We start from the raw sequence: 23,632 nt of genomic DNA, 5'->3' as shown, positions 1-23,632 counted from the left end.
TATCCTACTCGGCAAGCCTCGTAGGATAAATGTGCGACTCGTGCTGTAAAAATCATCATTCTGCAACTTGTTCCGTAAACTACTATTACATAGAGGAATCTACTAAAAGTCCATTACGAACTCATTGTGAATACCATAAATGCCAATATAAAGCCAATATTATAGTACTTATTTTATGTCTGTTTGCATCAAGCTTAGAAGCATTAACGATGCAGTTTCACGGTTTCTATGCAGTGAAAGTGATGTTATTAGGCGTGTCTGGATTTATAGTGCTATTATAATGCCTGTATGAATCTTTGATGCTGATTTGGGGTTTATCATTAGTGCTTATGGTTACTTGGGTAACCCTCCCTGGTAAAAATCCTGGCTACCCCCATGATTCCGTGCCAGTTCGTGTCTTCGTCGAAGGATATTGGATTCGGGCTATAATTTGGAGAAAAATATCCGCTTATGTCGAAAGCGAAGATGGAAGTTGTTTGCTCCTGTCGCAGGCCGCTTTCCGTGAAGTTCAATAAACGCCGTCCGCCACTTTGGACCACTTGTTTGCATTGGCAATAGAAAATCGGCAGAGGATTTGCCATCCACGGTTTCCCTGAGTTGCTGTGTCGATGTCGTCTCGCATGATGGTTTGAGCCCTCGAGATGTTGTCCCCTCGATGAGCTTAGTAAACTTCAAACTTTTCCAATCAAATTGATTGGCGTGTTTGTTTGATTGCAAGTTAGTGCTTGGATTGCTTCCTGAGAAGCGGAACACTATAGTCGATTACTGGCACCGCCATGCGCCATGAAACGCAGATGACATTATCTCTGACATTCTGAATAGCATTTATCATAAATTCAATTGAAAACAGAATAAACGGAAAAAAATTCTTTCTGTTGTAAGACATTCTAAGGACACATTTTTTCGTAATTCCCCAGTTCTATAAATATTATAGTGGCTTATAATATCATTTTTGCTCCTAGCCGCCCATTCGTTCTATAATCAAATTATAAGTGTTCTCCTAAAATTAGAGCTTATTTAGATGAAAACTGAGACTACACAATCCCTTCAATGTTTGTATAAGAAAAGCAAGTAATTAATTCAATCGGTCATAGTGTTTGTCCGTGTACTTAGTATACTTAGTATATACTAATCTGATTTGGTCACTCGAAGGCACCTGGCACAGGCTCCGCTCTTCTGGAACATTTTCAATTGACGTCTAAAGGGTAAACGCCCTGCTATTCAGCAAGATCTGAGCTGAGGGACAGGGGTTCGAATCCCACCGGTCGAGGATCTTTTCGTAAAGGAAATTTTCTCGACTTCCCAGGGCATAGAGAATCTTCGTACCTGCCACACGACCCGAGGAGGAAAGAATAACTCGGCATAACTTATGCATACCATATATTGGTATCATACCACAATTAGGTATTGTTCAGTTATCAATACCTCATTTTGGTAGTATAATGGTATTTGAAAAAAAAAAATGTTTAAAACAATTAAAAATACTTCATTTTGGTATTCGATAGCTATTGAGGACTGCTGGAGGTATTGAAGAATTTCACTTTTATATGAAAATCCATCAAGTATTATTTAGGTATTACAATACCTGATCTAGTTATCAGCATGGTATTTGTAGAATATGCAGAAGGTATTATTTGAGGTATTTTACCTCTTATGCAGGGCTCATTCATACCTCATTCAGGTTGTAAGTATTGGAAATTATCTCAATTTGGTATTCAGTAGTTATTTTCTTCTGCTCGGGGATGCACACATAGAGGTGGGACCTAGGGACTTGTTCCCTTGCGCCAATGAAAAACCACCAGTTGGGTTGTCCGGGCCCTGAATCCAGTGCCCTGACTGGTCTCCAGTCAGCCCAAGGAGAGGTTGCCTAGAACGCAGCGGGGGTTCAATGCAGGGCTCTGTTGAACTCCTACACAGGTCCGCAAGCGACCCGTACTGCTTTAAAGCCCTTTAGCCCATCACCAGGAGCGCCACCCGGTGCAGGCTTCAGCAGGATTCAGGCCAGCGAGATCCCGATTATGGAAGACTGGCAGCATAAGAACATGGACACGACTACGGACCACGCATAGGAACCACGCTACAGAGCTGACAGCCGTGCTGTTCTACACCCTTAGTAAAGATGAATGACACCTCCCTGAAACGGCGAGTGGGTTAATGGTGCGGTTGCCCCCGTCCCGTTAAAACCTTGGCAGGCCTTCAAGTACGTTTTAAACCCGCTGGTGGAAGCTGGTGGAAGTAGGCTCAGTTGAAGCTTTCCTAACTTGCTCTGAACTGGCTCTGAACTTGGCCAACCCCACTACCCCATAGTGGACCGGGTCAACCCTAGCATGGCGTCACTGCTTGCAAATATCACTATGGGATCACGAAAACGACTACATATGACGGGCGAGGATAGTGGCTTAGAGAGAGGACCCGCTTAAATGTAGTATTTCCAAAACAATGCCGATAAAACATAGCAGGAGTCGAGGACGCGAGTGCGTTCCAAAAAAGCGGCTAAAAGTGCCGCGATCGCCAATGCATACCACGGAGAGATAATATAGTTTTAATAATTGCTTAGATATCGTAACCACGTCTCATACGCAGGAAAGTACTTCAACACTTCTTCTATTCCACTGTCATACTTGACGACTGCGTGCATGGTCTGTCGTGAAGTGTTTGTAACCCCACCAGCGGTGTCACTGCAACGAGGAATAATGTCGGCACAACCTGCAGTATTTTTTTGACGTTGGATAACGTCTTACGGCAACATACTGGGGTACAATTTCGAAAAACGAAAATCGCTCGCGTCACGAAAAGTGGTTAGATTTTGACTGTTAATAACATACTAACGCCCGGATAGATTTTCGAGATTCTTGCACCAATCGATTGGAAATCTTTCTACGAATCGACGCCAATAATGAAAACTATTGATTTTCATGACTAAACTATTGATAAATGGGTAAATATCTAGGCATGTCTTATTTTCCATAGAAAAGCACATTTTTCTTGCTGTTATAAGGTTTTGACGTTTTGATGTCGTAATTTCGGGTGAAATTGATCATTTATCATGGGTTTTCAATTATGTTGAAAATGCCAAACAACTGAATGCAGGAACACAAGTACGACGGTCAGCCTCTTTGGCTCATGTGCCAAAATTTTCTAACAAATGTGTTTTTAGTGCTAAATAAAAAAAATCGGAGAATCTTATTTAGGGGTGGAATTGATCACTTGTCAAAGCGATTATTGTTAATTTTTTAAACGACTTCACATAATAAATATGAGCTCCCTGAATCCGAATATGCTTGCAAAATTCTTAATAATGCAATATTTAAAGAAATAATGAATAGTTAATTTTAAGATTTGCGATGAAAACGCCTAAATATAGGCAATTTCCTAAGAAAGTCCCTGATATCAAACAGAAATTTAATTATTTCAACCGTATACCTAATACAATTTCCGACGAACATATCAGTGACCTTTTTAATCAGTTCAAGTTTGTCATGTGAAACAGCGAAACGAACTGATCAAACCGCAAGCAGGTATAAATTTCAGCGAAACGGTTTTTGGAAATAGTGATAGAAACCGACTCTTCAAGAAGGTTTGGTAGTCCACAGCTGCTTCATGTTGATACGATTTTGATTGTTTCTGCCAGCCGCAATTAGAACGGCTTTAAATGCTAGCATTTCCAAATATGTCACAGTTTTCCATGCTGTTTTCCTTTTTTTCTTATCATAATACCGCACAGAAAAAATCCGTTCGCGCATCAATGAACGGTGGTAGGTCATTCGACCATTACCCGGAATACCATTACCCGGAATGCAATTTACCGGAAGACCACTTACCGGAATATAGGGTGCAGAGCTACTTGGGCACTTCCAAGATTCACTTTGGCATGGGGGGTTTTTCTCGTCCGAATCGTCTTAAACTTTGCAATAATAAGCACTTCAATACGACGCATATTGTGGCCAAATTTGAGCTCTGCAGCTTTCAAAAAACCCCACTGCCGAAGTGAACCAAAAGTGCCAAGAATAGGATCCGGCTCCCTACCATTACCCGGAAAACCCAGTTATCAGAATGCACCATTTACCGGAATGCACCGTTACCCGCAAAATCAAATCTTCTATTTTCGACAACCTTTATTAGTACATTTGTATACAATTTTTATTTTCTTTCATTGATGCTGAGCACAAATTATGTCATGCTAACCATGGACATTCTCGATTCCCACTGTCCCGACTGTTCTAGGAGCATTTCTACAGTTAATAGCTGAGAGCCCATGTCAACTGACCATTTTTGCATTCGTTTATAGTTTGACTAGCAAGTAAGTACTCTTGCTTTGAAAAGTCGTCAAATTTACCAACCAAAAATAATTTTGAACCGGCGGTATTCAATTCAACCAGCATCAGATCGATCTTTCTGAATAGCTTCACTTTGCCGCAACGTAGGCCCTAAGCTTTAAACGAATATTACGATACTAAAATTCGGTTGAACATGTAATTAATTTGTGATTTAAATTGAAAATATCATCAGAGAACTATGTCTACAAATTTAGACTGTAAAACGAAACATTACAGGCAGGGATAGAATGAAAAGAATTATTTTAGTTGTACATATTAATGCCAAATAATAACGAAGTCAATACCGTGGTGCATCAATACCCGGACGCTTAAGGCGCCCCGAATGTTCAAAGTCAAATATGAGTGTGTTGTTTTAGGAAATCCTAAATTTAATATTGTTTCAAAGATTGCTTCAAGCCAGATCTCCACAATAGTGATAAACTTTCTAGTAAAAACTATGATTTTCACATAAAAATCAGTCAAATATTGAAGCATGTCTTGTCTTTGAATCCGGACACCTCATGCAAATGATGTCATTAAATCCGGACACTTTTGGATCAAAATCCGGACAACTGTGTTACAGCTACAATAGCCGTTTGATTTGATAAGAAATACGATCGACACGCAAATGAACAACAATCTCTAATAAACTTGATATCTGCGTATGCCCTACAATGGCAAAAAATAGCATATTTGTAATAATATTAGTACGATTGCCTACCTTAGCTGAAGAACATGTGGCTTACTCTACATCAGATGCGGCTTGAACTGTTATCATTGAAGATATAGACTATTTATTGATCAATCAATTGAATTCTGAAAACTCACTATGCTATCCATAGTTGTTTTTCAAGTTTTCACTTATGTTTTCTTTCAGAAAGCTCACTTACACCAGTCAAACGAGGGTCATTAAGACGATGTCCGGATTTTAAAACACTGGCTCATAATCCCGGACAGTCTTTTTACACACCGATAAATGTATTTTTCCAACATATTCAACAATCGTGGAGTCACTTAACTATCAAAATATCTCTTTTCAAACACTTTTGGTCAAAACATTCTATGAAAATTCATTTTACAAACTTTTCCTTTCACTTTTCTTTGTTCACGCGTTAATCGGTCGTACAACTTGAGTTGAATTTGGATCGCGACGACATGACGTCCAACGTGAGCAAATTATTTGTTTTTATTTTTAATAATTATTTGACAATGGTTACTAGATTAGAAATGAATGTAAAATAATCAGCAATGTTAATAAAAAAAAGGAATGAATGAAAACCAAACAGATTATCACTAAATTTTAGCTCAAATTAGTTAATATAATCAGAGTGTCCGGATATCGGTACCGTCCGGATTTTGATTCACCACGGTATAAATCGAAAAAATTGCATATCAAACAAGGTTAGGTGCATTTGAGTGAATGGAACATCTCAGCACTTAAAAAAGTTTGAATTTATGATGGTTTTCTCATTCTCGTAAATAAGGCTATGTAGTACCTCATTTGTTTTGTCAGCCATGCAGCTTGCAATTTCAAAGTAACTCAGTCCTCATAGTTCATATTGATCCAAAAAGTATCTCTATATGCTCTGCCATGCAAAAAACATGCTAATACTTTTTTTATGTGAGTCAGATTTTCATTAATTCGAAATCGAGACACGATTTAGCAACAATCATCAACGACGCGTATATATTTCCATGACAGCCTATTTTGCCATTAGTTTGGATTCCAATTTTGAAATTGCATAAAAACATTAATCTTGCGAGGGCAGCGACATACAACAGTGCGATTCTCATTTTAGCTTTATGATTTGTGGAAAGCCAAAACTATCAAGTATTATGTCTTGGTGATCGAAAGTAGGGACACAATTCGCCATTGTGATGTCCATAAACTAGAAAGTCGACTGAACAAATATTGCCAGAAATGCCGAAATCGATGTAACTCGAAAGAACTGCCAACCCAATAAAGAAGGCTGAATGTCAGATGACCCGAAATGGGTCATTCTAGGAAAAGGGATATTCGGGGGATTTGATTGCGTGTGATTGAAGTTTGCGAAAATGACATTCGGTGAATTGACACTCGGTGAAAAGAATCACAATCAATCGTATTGAAAATTCTAATCATTGCTTATTTGTTAACATTTGGACACTCGGAGAACTAACGGTCGAATGTAGAAAGGAAAGTTACAGAGTAGGAGCCTTATTTAGCCAGCTCAGCTAAGACAAGCTTCAGAGATAAGTTTAAAGAACAACTTATTTTTGAAAGAAGGGTCAATCAACTATGAAATACAAATATTTAAAAATGGTGCATATTGACATGATGATATCTTAGACTCGATGCCAATGTATTTTGAAAGAAGAATCTCCCCTGTCCAGTATCTTTGGTAGTCATTTCAAATATTTTTAAGGCAACTTTATGACCTGAATGACCGTACAACTGTTAAAAAGTCGTTGTTGAAAAAAGTCTACAATGTAGAGAAATAATTTTCCGGTAAATGGTCCATCCGGTTAATGCTTTTCCGGTTAATGGATCATTCCGGTAAATGGTTTTCTGGTAAATGGCCTTCCGGGTAATGGTTTTACGGGTAATGTCGGAGAACCCATTCAACATAAAGTCGTTTGGCATAAAACCGTTAATCATGAGCATGAGCATAGATGACCGTACAATTCGTAGTTGCAACATCCGTGATTGACTAGAGCAATCGAAGTTGCACAGAGATTTGATGAATGGGCTTGGGATTGGCTTACCATTCTCAATGTGCACAAATCGAGAGCTCAAATTTTCAAAGTCAATAACGGCGCCGGCCACGTCCTTACGATCATCGGGGAAGGGAAGGAATGTTTTTTCCGTTGTTTCTAGAGACCGAGATCACCTCTGCATCTCCACGGTTGTCATGGATGGGATATTGGGTTAGTAAGGTAGAGATCTCGGAGTTACCTATTTTCGGTGATTTGATCCATGACATATCCCATGAATCCATGATGCCTAACCGGATTCGCAAAATAATTCGATAATCACATTACGCCGAAGAAGTGTTAATCGCTCGGCCACGCAGGAGCAAGCGACGCAATCCATAGATCAAACACTACAAAGCGATCACGGCACTTATTCACTGCGTCGCGAACACGACACGCGACATGTGTGATCCTGCCCTCATCGCCCGCTCCCGCAGGAGCAAGCGTCAAGGTTGAAGGATCAAACTCTACACGATTCGTGTTCGGGGGGGGTATACGCAACGAGGTGCGCCTACCGTTCATGTTTTGTGGCTGTATTCGTTTGGCTCACAACGCACAGTATTTCGATCGGCCGAAATCGTGAATTTAATTCTGTAGCACTTTCAAACGTGATTTTTTTCGGAATGGTGTCTTCGGACGAAAATTTTCTAAAAATATAGTGCATATATTGACGGTAAATGTTAGTTCGCAACTTTGCCACGGGTGGCGCTGTGGAACTATTTTTTTTAAAATGACGATCTTTAAATATGATGTCTTCGGCAAAGTTCCCAGACAACCAAAATATACGTATAACGAAATCACCTGGAGGCTCTATATGTGCAAAATTTCACTTATAAGATGTTGCGAAACGGCCTTACACGTACAAAAGTGGAGGCGATATGCGTGCATATATTATGTGATGAATAATAACATATAATGCGAGTGTATAAATATTCTACCGAACTAACCTGCAATATTATGCGACTTAACTTATGATAACAAATGATGATTTGACAGCTGCTACGGATTGATCCGACTTACTTTGTACGTGTGTACGGGACGAAACAAAATGTACAAATGAACTCAGAAAAGAAGTGTTTTATGCGAGGAAACTCATCAATCTGACGAGTTTATCCACGGTGTTTAGCGAGTTTGATGTAATTAGTATGAATAAACTAGTTGTAACGTGAACTTTTATGCGATTTCTGGTTGTCTGGGTTGTAGATAATTCAAATACAAACAACTTTGTCAAAGACACCTAGTGTGTATTCAGCCGCATTTCCAAAATACAGGAGTATTTTATGAACGACCCTCTAATACTAGTTTTTCTCGTATATTTTGAAAATGCGAAGTTTCCGGTAGCAACAATGTTCTACAAAATTGTGTTTACAGTCAAAATGAATCATTCTCCAGAAGATACTAGGTTTCTAAAGATCAAGGGATAGCAGTTATAACCATTTAAGTGCAAAAATCACTAATTTTTGGGGTCCGTGTATTTATTCGGGTGACAGGTGGTGGCAGATGAAACCTAGTAGGATTCATAATACATCATTAGTAGTTGTAAATGTCGATAGTGTTATTAGTATCCACGAGTATCCCTTTTACTTAGAGGAAGTTTCATCAATGACTCTTATTACCCTGTAGTACTTAGTTATATGATGGGTACAGGGCTATGTGACTCCAAACTTCTTCCTTTTCTTCTTCTTGTTACATTCTTCATGTTTATACACACACTCAATAGGTTTCAAATACTTTTATGAAGAAAGTTCACAATGAGTCTTTACAAAAGGACTCGCCATGCAACTATTTTCGCTTGCAGTTTTAGCTATTTTTCGTACATAGACACTACAGCAAGTGCAAGCTATGCAAATTTGGTGAAATATTCTGTTGAGAAAAGACTAAATCATTGAATCAATATTCTGTGAATCAAATCAGAGTTCAAATGTTAACGCAATTCTCATGGTTGCAACACTCATTTACAAAATGATCCGATATTGAGGCGCTTGCCTGATTTTTGGATTTGAATTTGATACATCACTTAATTTGCTACTCATCGCATCGTGCTTGCACGTGTTTTTTTTTTTTTTTTCTTCTAAGCAATGGGGGGATAATCTGCTCAACAGACGCCGTGTGGGGTTAGGGACCATTTACTACATGCAAGCAGTAAACAGGACTACACCCCCGACCCACTAAACCATTTCCATTGCCGCCAAACCCTTCGTCTCTCCGGGACCACCAAGAAGGCATTGCTTCGGAGAGGGGCTATTGCACATCGCATCCTCCAGGTTAGCTGCGTAGCCATGCAGCAACGAACATCGATGACACGCTTAGGGGGGTCCACCAAGGTAGCATGCTGGCGCTTTGGCAGCTTCCCGGGTGGTCCTCACCTCCCGTTGTCCGCTGAAGGCGGGCAGGGTCGACCACTAAGCCCGCGCCCAGCTGCACCGCAGGTATCAAGAACTGATACTGCGGGCTTCGCAATTTGACCTACTGAAGGCTCAGGCCCTATCAGCTAGCACCAGCTGGGATTGCTGACGAAGGGGCCTCCACCTGCCCCGAACAACCAGAGGCTCGTATCCACCCAGTAGGCCGGCGCCACGACAGCAGCGCTACCAGGATGTTCTCCCCGCGGCCACTTAATCGCTGTAAGGGTCGATTTCGACCGTAGGGCACCGGTATGACCTACGTAGCCGACTGCGAACCCTTGGACCACCTGTTGTTTAGCGTCTGCACTAGCCACTCCTCGAGTCCACTCGCCACCTCCTTTGCAGTTCCGAGACGATGTGGGTGATAGCCGATGAAACGGCATTCCAGCCAAACTCGTCTTCACACATCCTCTGGACCAAATTGTCCGGAGTCGTGTCCCGACCGCATGTGGCTAACATGCGGTCACGCATTGTGCGAGTTAAATTTTCACGGATGGAAGTTTCTTTTAAAAAAAAGCTACTTAACTACCCTAGAGCCGAAATCGAACTAAACGTTTATTACAATCTATCCATTAACTACACTTCATTTGCCTGCACTAGCACTTTTCGTCGTCGCATATCGAAACAGCTGGATCGCGTCGATGACCGATGGTTACATCCGCCCCGATGCCGTCGTCAGCAATCTCCACTGCACCCATTCTGGCGGCTCCGTTGCCGACTCGCTGCAGCTGGGTCGTCAGCATTTTTGGTTAACGCCAACCGGGTAGCTCCGTTGCTAACTCGTCCCTTCCTGAGAGTTGAGGCTCCGTCCGAATCACGTCCATCAAAGTCAAGGATCTAATCCTGGGTTGAAGTTCTACCACTGGTTCCTGATTGGTTGTGGCTTTAGATGTTTGTATCCTTACTGTAGCTTGTCTGTGGGAGAAAATTTTCAAAAGAATCGCAAAACCGATAATCGTGAAGGGTAATGAGAAGATTCCTCCAAATAGAGGCCAAGATGGCCATTCGATGCTTGTGTTGTTTAGCCGGATGTAATCCATTTCCTTCCTCATCTCCAGGTGCAAATTATGCAAATGCTCAAGACTCAGGTTTGCTATGGTGAATTGTTTCTGTATATTGAGGCCGTCTAAAGGTAGTTGTATTAGGTTTCCAGCCATGTTCCGAATGATGTTTGAATAACTGATGTTCTTGATGATCATTTCACAATCATGAAACGATATAAGAAATGTTCCAGTTAGGGTACGGTTGTTGATTCCACAATTCGATGTAAAGGTAATATTTCCATCGGTGTTCAAAATAATGTTTTCATTATTTATGATGATGATTTCTTCATCAGGTGGGTTCAGGGTGTAATTGCAACTAGCTTGCTGTCCGGAGAGAAGGTTTGGTACACATCTAGAGTTATCGAACTCTTACAATGTAGCTACCGGTCTCGTGATTCAGATAATTTCTCTTAGTCAAATGAATTTGTTTATGGTTTGATGTAACAGGGAAGACGTGAATCTTGTTGAAAATTCTCTTATCCAAAATAGGTGTCTTGATTAGTAGAGTCAACTCCTTGGTGTTGGTGGCGATCGTTGTATCCGCAAAACTTAGTGCTTCCAGTGCATTGTGAAGTGTAATATTCTGTTTCATTAAATCTTGATATAGAATCCCTATTTCGTCCTGACTAAGTATATTTTGGTTAAGAATTCCTACTTTAGCGAGAGAAATACTGTCAACAATCTGTCCTAATTTATCTGCTAGATATTTTAAATTGAGAAATATGTTTATCGAATATATTTCCATGGATTTTGAATTTGCTAACTCTATTGCGTCTTTTGTTTTGTATACTAATTCTTTCATTTGCAGATTAAGTGCTCTGTTAATTCTGATTTGTTGATTATTGTTACTTACAAGTTCATTAATGGAGGAATTTATTAATTTTAAGTCGTTTGCATCTGGACTACCTGCAATAAATTTCCAGCCTGTTCCTAATTTATCCCAACGTTTATGTCTTTTAAATGGATTTAAATTGCTAAGTATTTGCTGAATTTCGTCAAATTTTTGCGAAGTGAGTTTTGTAAATTGATTGAATTTTAGCTGTTCAAATTGGTTTCTCAGACTGTCTACATGATTGTTAAGGGAGGTAATGTTGAAATGATGGATATAGATATGAGAGGTAAGTTGTATCCTAGCAGTACCTGAGTGAAAAGCAACAATTGGTAAGTGATCTATTCTCCTAACGTTTATCTTTTCACCTATCGTTATACTTAGATACATGAGGGTTCTGAAAAAAGAGAGTATAATAAAAAGAGAGTTAAATCTTCCTAACCTTGATATCGTTTTTATGTACTTTCCTCCCATCATCCATAGTTACTGTACTTTTGTTAACCTGTCTGATTTTATTCTTTTTGAATCGGGGTTTGTGTTTAATTCTTTGTCTTGCATTTTCGTATATTTCTTGGTTAGATTCAAGTTCTGTTGGTTTTTTTGATTTATTATGGTATTTCAGGTCCTTTTTCTGTTTTTCTGTAAGATTTTTAAATACTTTTTCGATAATTTCTGGGGTTCTGGGAGAAGGAAGTATAATTTCTAAAGGGGTATGTTTTGTACTACTATGGATGGTGGAGTTGTATTTATTGAGGGATAAAAGTATTAAATCGTGAACGGGTTTTCCTGGATTTTCCTGTTTTGTCATTCTATAAATTTCCAAAATTGTGGAATGGAAACGTTCTACAACACCATTCATTTCGCTACGATCGGTTGCGGTAATGTAGGGTTCGATATGATGGGTGTTGTAAAAGTTTACCAGTTCTCCTGTCATGAACGATTTTTCACCGTCCATAACTAATGTTTCTGGTGGATTATATTTTAATAGGATCTCCTTTACGGCGGGAACAATATCGACAGCGGCTCTGGAATCAATATGTTTAATCTGAGCGAATTTGGAAAATTTGTCGATATAGGTAAGGAAGTGGTCATTTTCAAGGAAGAGGATATCGATATGAGCGATTTTGAAAGGAGCGTTTGGAATTGGGGTTGCTTGAAGGGGATATTTGATAGGATTGCGGTTGTACTTGTTCTCATGACAAGTTTGACAATTTGTAATGAAATCTTTAAGCTTTTGAGAAAGTTTAGGGAAATAAAACTTCCTCAAAATCTGTAATTTGTTTTCTTCAGCTCCACGATGTGCTCTGCAATGTTCTTGTCGGATGACATTCCATTGTTCGTCCTCCTGTTGTATATCTTGAAGAATTGTCTGGCTGAAACGAATTTTTAACGATCTCTTGGAGCCAAAATGTTGTTTATATATCTCTTGAATTTTGCCCATCAAATGTTCGGTCGTTAATAATCCGTTAACCTTAGACAAGTCAAAATGATTTTTGAGAATCTGTAAAATTGAATGTTCATTAAAGTTGGTTTTTGAAATTTCTACTCTAGTATGATTTGGAAATGGGTTGGTTACCGTTACTTTGTCTGGACCTTCTTTTAGAATGACTTGGTGTTTGGAAGCATTGATAGGTGCTTCCGTGGATTCAATGTAAAAGTCGTCGCTATTTTCGGCAGAATGCTGGGTTGCTGTCATGGAACATATAATTCTGCTCAGAGCGTCGGCGACTACATTTGTTTTTCCAGGTTTGTATATTATCTCGTAGTCATGTTCCTCAAGATAGGCCTTCCATCGTTTCAGTTTAGCATTCGTATTTTTTGGAGATAGTGCGAAAGTGAGGGGTTGATGATCCGTCAATATTTTAAACTTTGCCCCATACAGGTAATTTCTAAAAGTCTGAAGTGACCAGTGGATAGCCAGCATTTCTTTTTCGGGCACTGAACATCTTTCCTCCGTTTTAGATAGAGTTCTGGATGCAAAGTGTATAGGTCGGTCCTTCCCTAACTCACCTTGAGATAAGACAGCACCGATTGCAAAATCGGAGGCATCTGTCGTCAAGATGAAAGGTTTGTTGAAATCAGGATAAATCAATATGTCGGACGATGATAGTAAGCTTTTCATCTTTTGGAAACATTGTTTTTCTTTATCACTCAACGAAATCTTTTTGTTAGACATACAGTGAGAGGCAAAATAAAGTGCCCACCTTACCAGTTTTCGAATTTCTCTCATTGATTTGGTTCAAATTAAAGTTAACACACCTAAATCTTTTGTGATATTTTATTTTTGATGTTCTTTTAAAGTTGCACTTACGAAATTTTGATAAAAAAAAGAATTTTACTTAAAGAAAAAGAAAATCAATTTGTATTGAAAAAAAAGTAGTGACAAAAATAAGTGCCCACTTCCTTCTTGGCCCCAGAAAAGATGATTTAAGAAAAATAAAAAGCAATTTAATAGTTAATGTGTCCTCCTTTGGCCTTAAGGACTTGCTGGAGGCTCTTCGGCATGCTTTTCACCAGGTTTTGTAGGTGTTGTGGATCTAGTTCTTCCCAGGCGCGCTCCTAGGCTTCAAAATAATTATTTTTGTTGGTAACACCAGTTTTTTCAACCCTGGCATCGAGAATCGCCCACAAATTCTCGATGGGGTTGAGGTCTGGGCTTTGTGGAGGCCATTCCAGCGGTTTAATTCGACAAGACCGGAAAAAAGACTTGGTCTTCTTTCCAGTATGCTTCGGGTCGTTGTTCTAGAGAAATATGAATTTCTCTTCAAGGCCCGTCTGGATCAGCGAAACCTCCAGATTTTCCAGCAAGATGTTAATGTAGGAATCTGCCATCATTATTCCGTCGATTTTCACGAGGTTTTCTACTCCACTCCATGAAAAACACCCCCAGACCATCACATTTCCTCCTCCATGCTTCACCGTTCCTTGGATGTGGTGCTCTGCATCACACACGAGCCCGCCGCTCTCGGTTAGACAGCTCGAGCTTCAGGAGCGCCACATCCAAGGAACGGTGACGCATGGAAGTGTGATGTGATGAAATGTGATGGTCTGGGGGTGTTTTTCATGGAGTGGAGTAGGAAGCGTCGTGAAAATCGACGGAATAATGACGGCAGATTCCTACATTAACATCTTGCTGGAAAATCTGGAGGTTTCGCTGATCCAAACGGGCCTTGAAGAGAAATTCATATTTCTCTAGAACAACGACCCGAAGCATACTGGAAAGAAGACCAAGTCTTTCTTCCGGTCTTGTCGGATTAAACCGCTGGAATGGCCTCCACAAAGCCCAGACCTCAACCCCATCGAGAATTTGTGGGCGATTCTCGATGCTAGGGTTGAAAAAACTGGTGTTACCAACAAAAATAATTATTTTGAAGCCTTGGAGCGCGCCTGGGAAGAACTAGATCCACAACACCTACAAAACCTGGTGAAAAGCATGCCGAAGAGCCTCCAGCAAGTCCTTAAGGCCAAAGGAGGACACATTAACTATTAAATTGCTTTTTATTTTTCTTAAATCATCTTTTCTGGGGCCAAGAAGGAAGTGGGCACTTATTTTTGTCACTACTTTTTTTTCAATACAAATTGATTTTCTTTTTCTTTAAGTAAAATTCTTTTTTTAATCAAAATTTCGTAAGTGCAACTTTAAAAGAACATCAAAAATAAAATATCACAAAAGATTTAGGTGTGTTAACTTTAATTTGAACCAAATCAATGAGAGAAATTCGAAAACTGGTAAGGTGGGCACTTTATTTTGCCTCTCACTGTAGGACTTCTCTCCCCTCTTAGAAGGATTGTCAGAGGTTTTGCAATTTTTGCAAAATCTTTGACAAATCTACGATAGTAGCCCATCATTCCCAAAAATCCTCGAAGTTCTTTCAGATTTTTAGGTTCTGGGTACTGATTAATAGATTCGATTTTTTTCTGATTCGGTTTAATTCCTTCTGAGCATATGACATAGCCCAGGAATTCAACCTCTTGGTGAAGAAATTCTGATTTATCCAACTGAATTTTTAATCCAGCATTATTCAAAGTTCTGAAAATTGTATCAAGGTTTTTCAAATGTTCATCAAGGTCTTTTCCAAAAACGATTACATCATCGATGTAAACGTAACAAATTTTGCCGATGTGGTCTCTGAGAACGTCATCAATTGCCCTTTGAAAAGTTGCGGGCGCATTCTTCAGTCCGAATGGCATTCTAGTAAATTCATACTTGCCATTATTGATAGAGAATGCTGTTTTTTCAATATCGCTGGTTTTCATTCGAATTTGGTGAAAACCAGACGCAAGATCTAATGTCGAGAAATATTTTTGTCCTTTCAATTGGTCAATCACATAACCAATCTCGGGCATTGGGTAGCGATCGGAAATGGTCTTTTCGTTCAGTTTCCTGTAGTCAATGACCATTCTGAACTTTTTTTCACCGGATGCATCTGTCTTTTTTGGCACTATCCATACCGGTGATGTCCATGCAGACCGAGAAGGGCGAATTATGCCGTCAGCTAAAAGCTTATCGACTTGCTTCCGAACTTCTTCTGTATAGGCTGCAGGATACGGGTACACTTTCTGATGTATTGGTACGTCATCAGTGGTGTTAATAGAGCATTCGACTGTCGTACCACAAGTCAATTTTGTATCTGGCTGGTGAAACACATCTTTATGTGCACTTAAAATTTTATGGAGCTCTTCCTTTTCGTCCGTCAACAAATGAGAAGTTCTGAACAAATTGTTTGATGTTGGGTTTGAGGGATTATATCGTGAAAGTTGGGTGCTTAAAGTTTTATTACCTTTTTTCAGATGTAACATGTTATTTTCAAGGTCGACTACTGCATTCAAGGAATGTAGAATGCCTGTTCCAATAATTCCTTTGAAAAAAGGGTGGAATTTATGAAGTAAAAATTGTGCAGAATGATTTATTTTAGGATAAAAGAATTCTATGTCTATGGCTGATGTTGCTTCAAATCTGCCACTAGCGCTTGAAATATCATCTGCTTTAAAATCATAGGGCTTAGCACCTTTATATTTGTAAGCCAATTTCGGGTCGATTATGTTAATATTTGCCCCTGTATCTACGAGAAAAGGAAATTCTCCGATATTGGTTTTTAATGTAATGTATGGAAGAGTTGGACCTACCAACTCGGCTTCCATTCTAAAAAATTAGTTTGGGATGAAGTTGATGGTTGAGGATCCTCCTCTTGATTTATCAGAGAAGCTTCCGATGTGGGTGTATCATTCTGAAGAGATTTTGGTTGAGGTTGTTCCTCTTGCGGATCGTATTGATAATCCATATCGTCGTATTCTGGGATGTAATCTGGGTAAAAATAATAGGGATCGTAGGAATAATCATATTGCAATGGGTGAGCCATTCGTTTGAAATGTTGAGGTTGGTTGAAAGATTGGTGGGGTCTTTTTATTCCCATTTGGGGTCTGTTACTATAGTTAATATTCCTGGACCGAATGCTTGGGTCCACGTCCATAGGCTCTGGATTAGGAAGAGGTCTATTGGTTTGAGGGAACGGATTGTTTTGGAATCTTGGTTGTTGGAAAGCATAAGGTTGGTGGAAAGGATTATTCTGGAATTTTGGTTGTGGGAAAGGATGATTAAACATTGGTCGGGCTTGATGGAAGACAGGTTGATGATTTCTTGGAGGTATGGTGGGATGAAGTGGCTGCCTTCTTGGTGGGAGTCTCGGGGGTTCAAGGTCTCTTGGTCTCGGAATGTTAGAGGTATGTTCATTTCGATATGGAGCAGACCGTGTGTCCATATTAAAATACTCTAGACAAAACTGGTAGGCATGGTTTAACGTTTTTGGGTTGTAGGTTTTTAAAAGTTGGCATAAGGGTTTTTCTAGCCCCCTAATAAAAGAATCAATTGCCTTTTCTCGAAAGTAATCAATGTGTGAATTTGCATGTAGGAAAAATTTTGGTTCTGTCTGAATTTGAGCGATAATTGACGATAGTAGCTCATTAACACGAGAATAATAACTCCCTAAGCTTTCATTAGGTGCTTTTTTGATGGATGTTAACTCAAAATCTAGGGTTTTTAAATCCCTTTTATCTTTATAGTACAGCAAAAGTGTACTTTTGATATTGTTCCAATTGTGCATGATATTATTTGCATTAAGAATGTCGGCGGCTTCGCCTTTAATTTTTCTTCGAACAGAACGTCCGATAAGCTCAAGTTGAGCATCGGTTGCACCGTGTTCACGATACATATCGATTACACCTTGAACGTCGGCTAACCAATTATTTAATTCGGTTGGTCGACCGTCAAAGGGTTGTAGGTCACGCAGAAAATCTGGTAACTTCCCTAACTCAATAAATTGCTGCATGGTTAGCGGTGGGATAACCGGCTCTCCATTGATAGCGGCGTGTGGATTAGCCATTATTGTTTGATTCTAATGTAGCAAAACTATGAGACACTAAAAGCTAAATCTACTGTATCGTTTGATTCACTGTATTCACTCAGATTTAAAAATTGATTGCACTTATAGAAATAATCACTATTTGATAATTCGATTTGATTTCATCAATAAATTGCACTTTCTCTTATTAAAAAAATACTCTTTTAGTCGGTTTATAATAAAAAATGGAAAAACTTACATAAAGGACCGTGTCCTGAGTCCGGCCAACATTGGATCGTTGGTCTTTTGGTGGCTGTCGTCCTCACACTCGGGGGATCCGCAGGCAGGCGAGTTCGGATTATCCTTTTTTGCTGGAGCGCTACTGGGGTCCTGGCACGCCAATCGGGTGATCCACGGTGTCCTGCGGGTCGCTTTGTGATATATTGAAGGTGTGGCTCTTGGAACCACTTAGAAGAATTTTTCAAAGATTTTTACACTTCACTTATATCACTTATACTGTTCCCGAGATGGAGGATCTCGCCGGAGCCTCCAGTTAAATTTTCACGGATGGAAGTTTCTTTTTAAAAAAAGCTACTTAACTACCCTAGAGCCGAAATCGAACTAAACGTTTATTACAATCTATCCATTAACTACACTTCATTTGCCTGCACTAGCACTTTTCGTCGTCGCATATCGAAACAGCTGGATCGCGTCGATGACCGATGGTTACATCCGCCCCGATGCCGTCGTCAGCAATCTCCACTGCACCCATTCTGGCGGCTCCGTTGCCGACTCGCTGCAGCTGGGTCGTCAGCATTTTTGGTTAACGCCAACCGGGTAGCTCCGTTGCTAACTTGCGGAAACGCGGGCACACGAACAAAACGTGTTCCGCCGTTTCCTCTAAACCTGCACAAACTGGACATTTGGGAGAACCCGCATGACCGAAACGGTGTAGATACTGTCTAAAGCAACCATGGCCCGAAAGGACCTGTGTCAGGTGGAATGTTAGTTCCCCATGGCGCCTATTGACCCAGATATCTAACCTCGGAATCAACCTGTGAGTCCACACTCCCTTGGTGGAACTGTCCCACGCACGCTGCCATTTGACCATGGAGGCCAGTCTGGCAGTCCTGCGTATGCCTCTTGTGCCGCGCATTTCGAAGCACTCTATGTCTTCCATGATAAGGATACCAATAGGCACCATACCGGTGATGACGCAGAGTGCATCGTGTGACACGGTACGGTACGCGCTCGCAACCCTCAGGCACATTAGCCTATAAGTACTCTCTAGCTTGCTACGGTAGCTCTTGGTACTTAAGGCCGTGCCCCAAGCCGGGCCACCATACCTCAGTATGGACGAGGCGACACTGGCCAGAAGCTTTCGCTTGCTGGCGTACACCGCAGAGCTATTGGACATCATCCGGGACAGTGCCACAATAGCTGTGGAGGCTCTCTTGCAGGCATAATCGACGTGGCTACCGAAGGTAAGCTTATCGTCTATCATCACCCCCAAGTGTTTGACGGAGCGTTTCGAAGTGATCGTGCAGTCGCCTACACTGATCACCGCTTGCTGCACCGACTTTCGGTTGTTGACAACAACCGCCTCAGTTTTGTGGTGAGCCAATTCCAGTTTCCTGGAGCTCATCCACTCCTCCACAATTGCGATCGAGTGGGCTGCAGTCAATTCCACTTCTTCGATCGATTCACCGTAGACCTCCAGCGTAATATCGTCGGCAAAGCCAACGATGACCACACCCGCCGGGAATTTTAATCTCAACACCTCGTCATACATGACATTCCATAACACCGGGCCCAGGATGGAACCTTGCGGGACTCCTGAGGTTATGTGAAAGCACTTCCGACCCACCTCTGTGTCATAGACTAATACCCGATTCTGGAAGTAACTTCCGAGAATCTTGTACAGGTACTCGGGTATCCCCAGACGCAGGAGCGCATCGGCAATAGCCGCCCAACTGGCACTATTAAATGCGTTCCTTACATCCAGAGTCACTACTGCGCAGTAGCGAATCCCCCTCCTCTTACGCTGGAGTGCTATCTCAGCGGTTTTCTTAACCGTCAGAATAGCGTCTACGGTGGACTTCCCTTTCCGGAAGCCGAACTGGTTGCTTGAGAGACCATTTACACTCTCAGTGTACCTCAACAGTCTGTTGAGGATGATCTTCTCGAGCACCTTCCCCGCCGTGTCAATCAAGCATATTGGTCTATACGTCGACGGGTCACCAGGTGGTTTCCCCGCCTTTGGCAATAGTACCAGGCTCTGCCTCTTCCACGCATCTGGAAATACTCCCTCGTCCAGGCATATCTGCATAGCAGATCTGAACATACCGGGAGCCTCCAAGATTGCGACTTTGAGGGCCAGGTTTGGAACTCCGTCCGGACCTGGTGCCTTCCCCATGCTTAGGGATTTTGCAATCCCTACAAGTTCCTCATCGGTTACTCTATCCTCATCGCCAGCCCCAATCCCCGGCTGTCCTACAAAAGGAGGCCATGGGCTAGGGTTGTGGCGCGGAAAGAGCCCCTCGATGATCCCCTCCAGCATCTGTGGAGATTGCTCCGTAGGAGCAATTGCACCTCTTGTCTTCGCCATAACGATCCTGTAGGCATCACCCCACGGGTTCACGTTGGCACTCTGACAGAGTCTCTCAAAGCAGGCCTTTTTGCTTGCCCTTATCTCGGACTTCAGCGCGACTTTGGCAGCGGTGAACACCGCCCGTCGTTCTTCACGCTCCTGCTCGGTACGTGCTCGCTGCATCCGCCTCCTGGCCCGTAGGCAGGCACGGCGCAGGTTCGCAATTGCTTGAGTCCACCAGTACGTCGGTGGTCTCCCATTTCTAGGGTGGACTTTCCTAGGCATGGTCGCATCGCACGCACGCGAAAGCACCGCTACCAGTTCGTCCCCGCTTAGGCCGAGTAGGTTACGCTCACGACGGAGCGCCTCCCTAAGTACTTCGTCATTGAAGTACGATGTCTTCCACCTTGCACGTGTCATAATGTCTATCTCAAGTAAACACTAGCCTGCTAATTCATCTTTTTAGTCTTATTCGACCAAAAGCGTGTCTTTATTCGACCAATTAAGCGTGTCAGCTGTATAATGCTAGCAGGCAGAGCGAATTAAAGTGCTATTTGGTAACTTGGGATATACGAAAAACAAAAACGCAAACATTTCAAGTAAAAAAATAGTTGTAGGGCGAGTTATTTCGTAAAGCGTCATTTTTCGAGATTGAAAACTTTCTTCAAAAATGTATTTGGAACCTACTGGTTGTGCGTAATGATGAAGAATGTGTCAAGAAGAAACAAAAGAAGAAGTATGGAGCTACATAGCCCTCTACCCATCATATAACTAAGTACTATAGGGTAATAAGAGTCATTGATGAAACTTCCTCTAAGTAAAAGGGATACTCGTGGATACTAATGACACTATCGACATTTACAACTACTAATGATGTATCACGGTGTGCTAGAACACACATATTATCGGACTTGCATGAACCTCCGATCTTTTTTCACTAAATGTTAGCCTTTGTAGTCAAAAAAAGCTTGCTGAATATTAAAAAATCTTTCATCGGCATAAAATTGAAAAAAGACGATTTTTGCATTTTTACCCTTTTTCCATATATGAGTTCATAGGAGAATATTAGAGATACACTAATATGATGACTTTTAACGACCTAATGACCAATTTGACATGACATATCTTTAACATGAATGAATTCTTAGATTTAAGCATCATTTCCTACATACACTGACATAATATGACCAGCCCATGGTGGTATGCCGTATTTTATATAATGGAAATTTCACTTTTCACTTCAGAAAAGCTCATACGAACGCATTGTATTCTTCTTTCTGAATCAAATCAGTAATATTTTACGTATGTGGTATAGTTATCTAATCAGAAGAGGAATTCCCAGAAATTGATACACATGGCAGTATAAGCTGTATTCATGTGCTTATACGCGCAAACTTCTTGAAAGCGGGTTCACTATAACATGATTAACAGTGAATGGCTTATATAGCCTTAAGGTGGTCTCAAGCTCATCGTGATACAAGTTTTGTGCAGTCACTAATCTACTCATATGCAATGCGCGCATTATATTTGGGGTTTGAAGTGCCTGATTTTGAGTAAAAGGGCTGGATTAGTTCGGATAAATGTGGCGACGGTAACAAATCGATCCAACGTAATCCAGCCCTTTTATTCACGACTTCGCACTTATGGAGGGCACATTTTGCGAAATAGACACAACAATTTCAATAACCAACATGGACACATAAATTTTATTATCGTAAAACGAGGTATCTTTGAAAATGCGGGTAACTTTGATAGTGCAGGATCCGCAACGTACACTAAACAAAAGAACCAAAATTATGTTATTCAGTTAAGCAAATCGAATACGAAACTAAGGAGTATCAGTGTGACACTTCACCTCTGAGCTGTTTTCGTGCCAATCAAGAGTATGTGAGGCTTTATATTCGAATATTAAAAAATGATGAGATTTTGGTACTTTCAAAACGCTCACAAACAATCTGTTTTACTATCACTATTTCATGAAACTATAATGAATTCGGTACGTATGCTTGATGGCCTAGCTATAGTAGAACATGAATCCGGTATCAAACCTCATAGCGAAAAACAGTTTTACAATTTGGAATCATTTTTGTAATCAAAGTCACAAATTCCCATATAACATTAAAAACCTAGAGGTATGCAACATGCATGATAGATATCTATTCAGAGATATATGTTTATACCCATTATTATCAACTTATAATGGTGTTTATTATGTTTGTTTTGACTGAAAACCCTTTTAAAGATGTTTTTTGTTCAATAAATTCTGTACTTTAATTGATAAAATCTAATCCAGTTTCTCTATTAACATTCTCCAATCCAATTCAAACTGTGATGATGTCAAACAATAGTTTGTTTTGGATTTTCATGTGTTTATCTACTCATTATCAATGTTACCCCATTACCAAAAACTGACTTTCGATTATATGAAAAAACTATAGATTCATTAAGATCGAACCGTTATGCAATCTTTCATGTACAATCGATAACTAACAAACCAGTGCTTGTTTTACAAATAAAAAAAAATCGATTTTCTCTCAAAAAACTATCAAAGTTACCCCGTTTTATGGTATGTATTTAGTTTTAAGTATATGAAGGTAACTAAGGATATGTTAATGATGTGAGGTTTTAGCAAACGCACCCAACCAGCGGCTGCAAGATTTCAATATAAATCGGCATGACAACTTTTCAAATATATATTATATAATATTTGAAAAGTTACTCATACAAGGAATATCTTTCAATCAAAACAAATGTGAATAACAAGATCAGCTAGAGTGAACATACCATATAAAATTGAAACAGTACATTGGTCAATATAATTGTATGGCGGTTTATTTAATGGTTGCATGTAATTATACAATTGTCTGTTATCTTAAAAAAGTTTCATGTTCAATAACGAACTCCAATAATTTCAATTATTCAGTAGAATAGGAAACATTGATTGAAATTTGATAAGTTGTAGTATGTTTACCTTAATAAATTTATGTAAAAATGCGATGTCGTTAATAAACGGCATACCACAATGGGCTGGTCACATTGTGTGAATGTAGGTAGAAATTATGCTCAATTTGAAACGTCTTGTAATCGATTCGTGATCTAGGTATATCAAATAAGTCTGCAATGCATCAAAATTTGTATAACTCTAATATTCTCCTATGAACTCATATATGGGAAAAGGGTAAAATACAAAAATCGACTTTTTTCAATTTTTTGCCGAAAAAAGATTTTTTAATATTCCGCAAGCTTTTCTTGACTATCAAGGCTAACTTTTAGTGAAAAAAGATCGGAGGTTCATGCAAGTTCGATAATATGTGTGTTCCAGCACACCGTGTGTATTATGTATTCTACTAGGTGTCATCTGCCACCACTTGCCACCCA

The 23,632-nt window shown here is 40.2% G+C and overlaps 1 protein-coding gene across 1 annotated transcript in view; it reads right to left on the bottom strand.

The window, feature by feature from the left end:
• Window positions 1-23,632, bottom strand: part of LOC5577938 — a 474,522-nt gene that overhangs the window by 214,853 nt on the left and 236,037 nt on the right. The window lies entirely within an intron of this gene.

This window comes from Aedes aegypti, chromosome 1, assembly GCF_002204515.2.
Source record: "Aedes aegypti strain LVP_AGWG chromosome 1, AaegL5.0 Primary Assembly, whole genome shotgun sequence".
Lineage (NCBI taxonomy): Eukaryota > Metazoa > Arthropoda > Insecta > Diptera > Culicidae > Aedes > Aedes aegypti.
The sequence above is the reverse complement of the archived record's forward strand: the minus strand, read 5'-3'. Positions and strand labels throughout refer to the sequence as shown.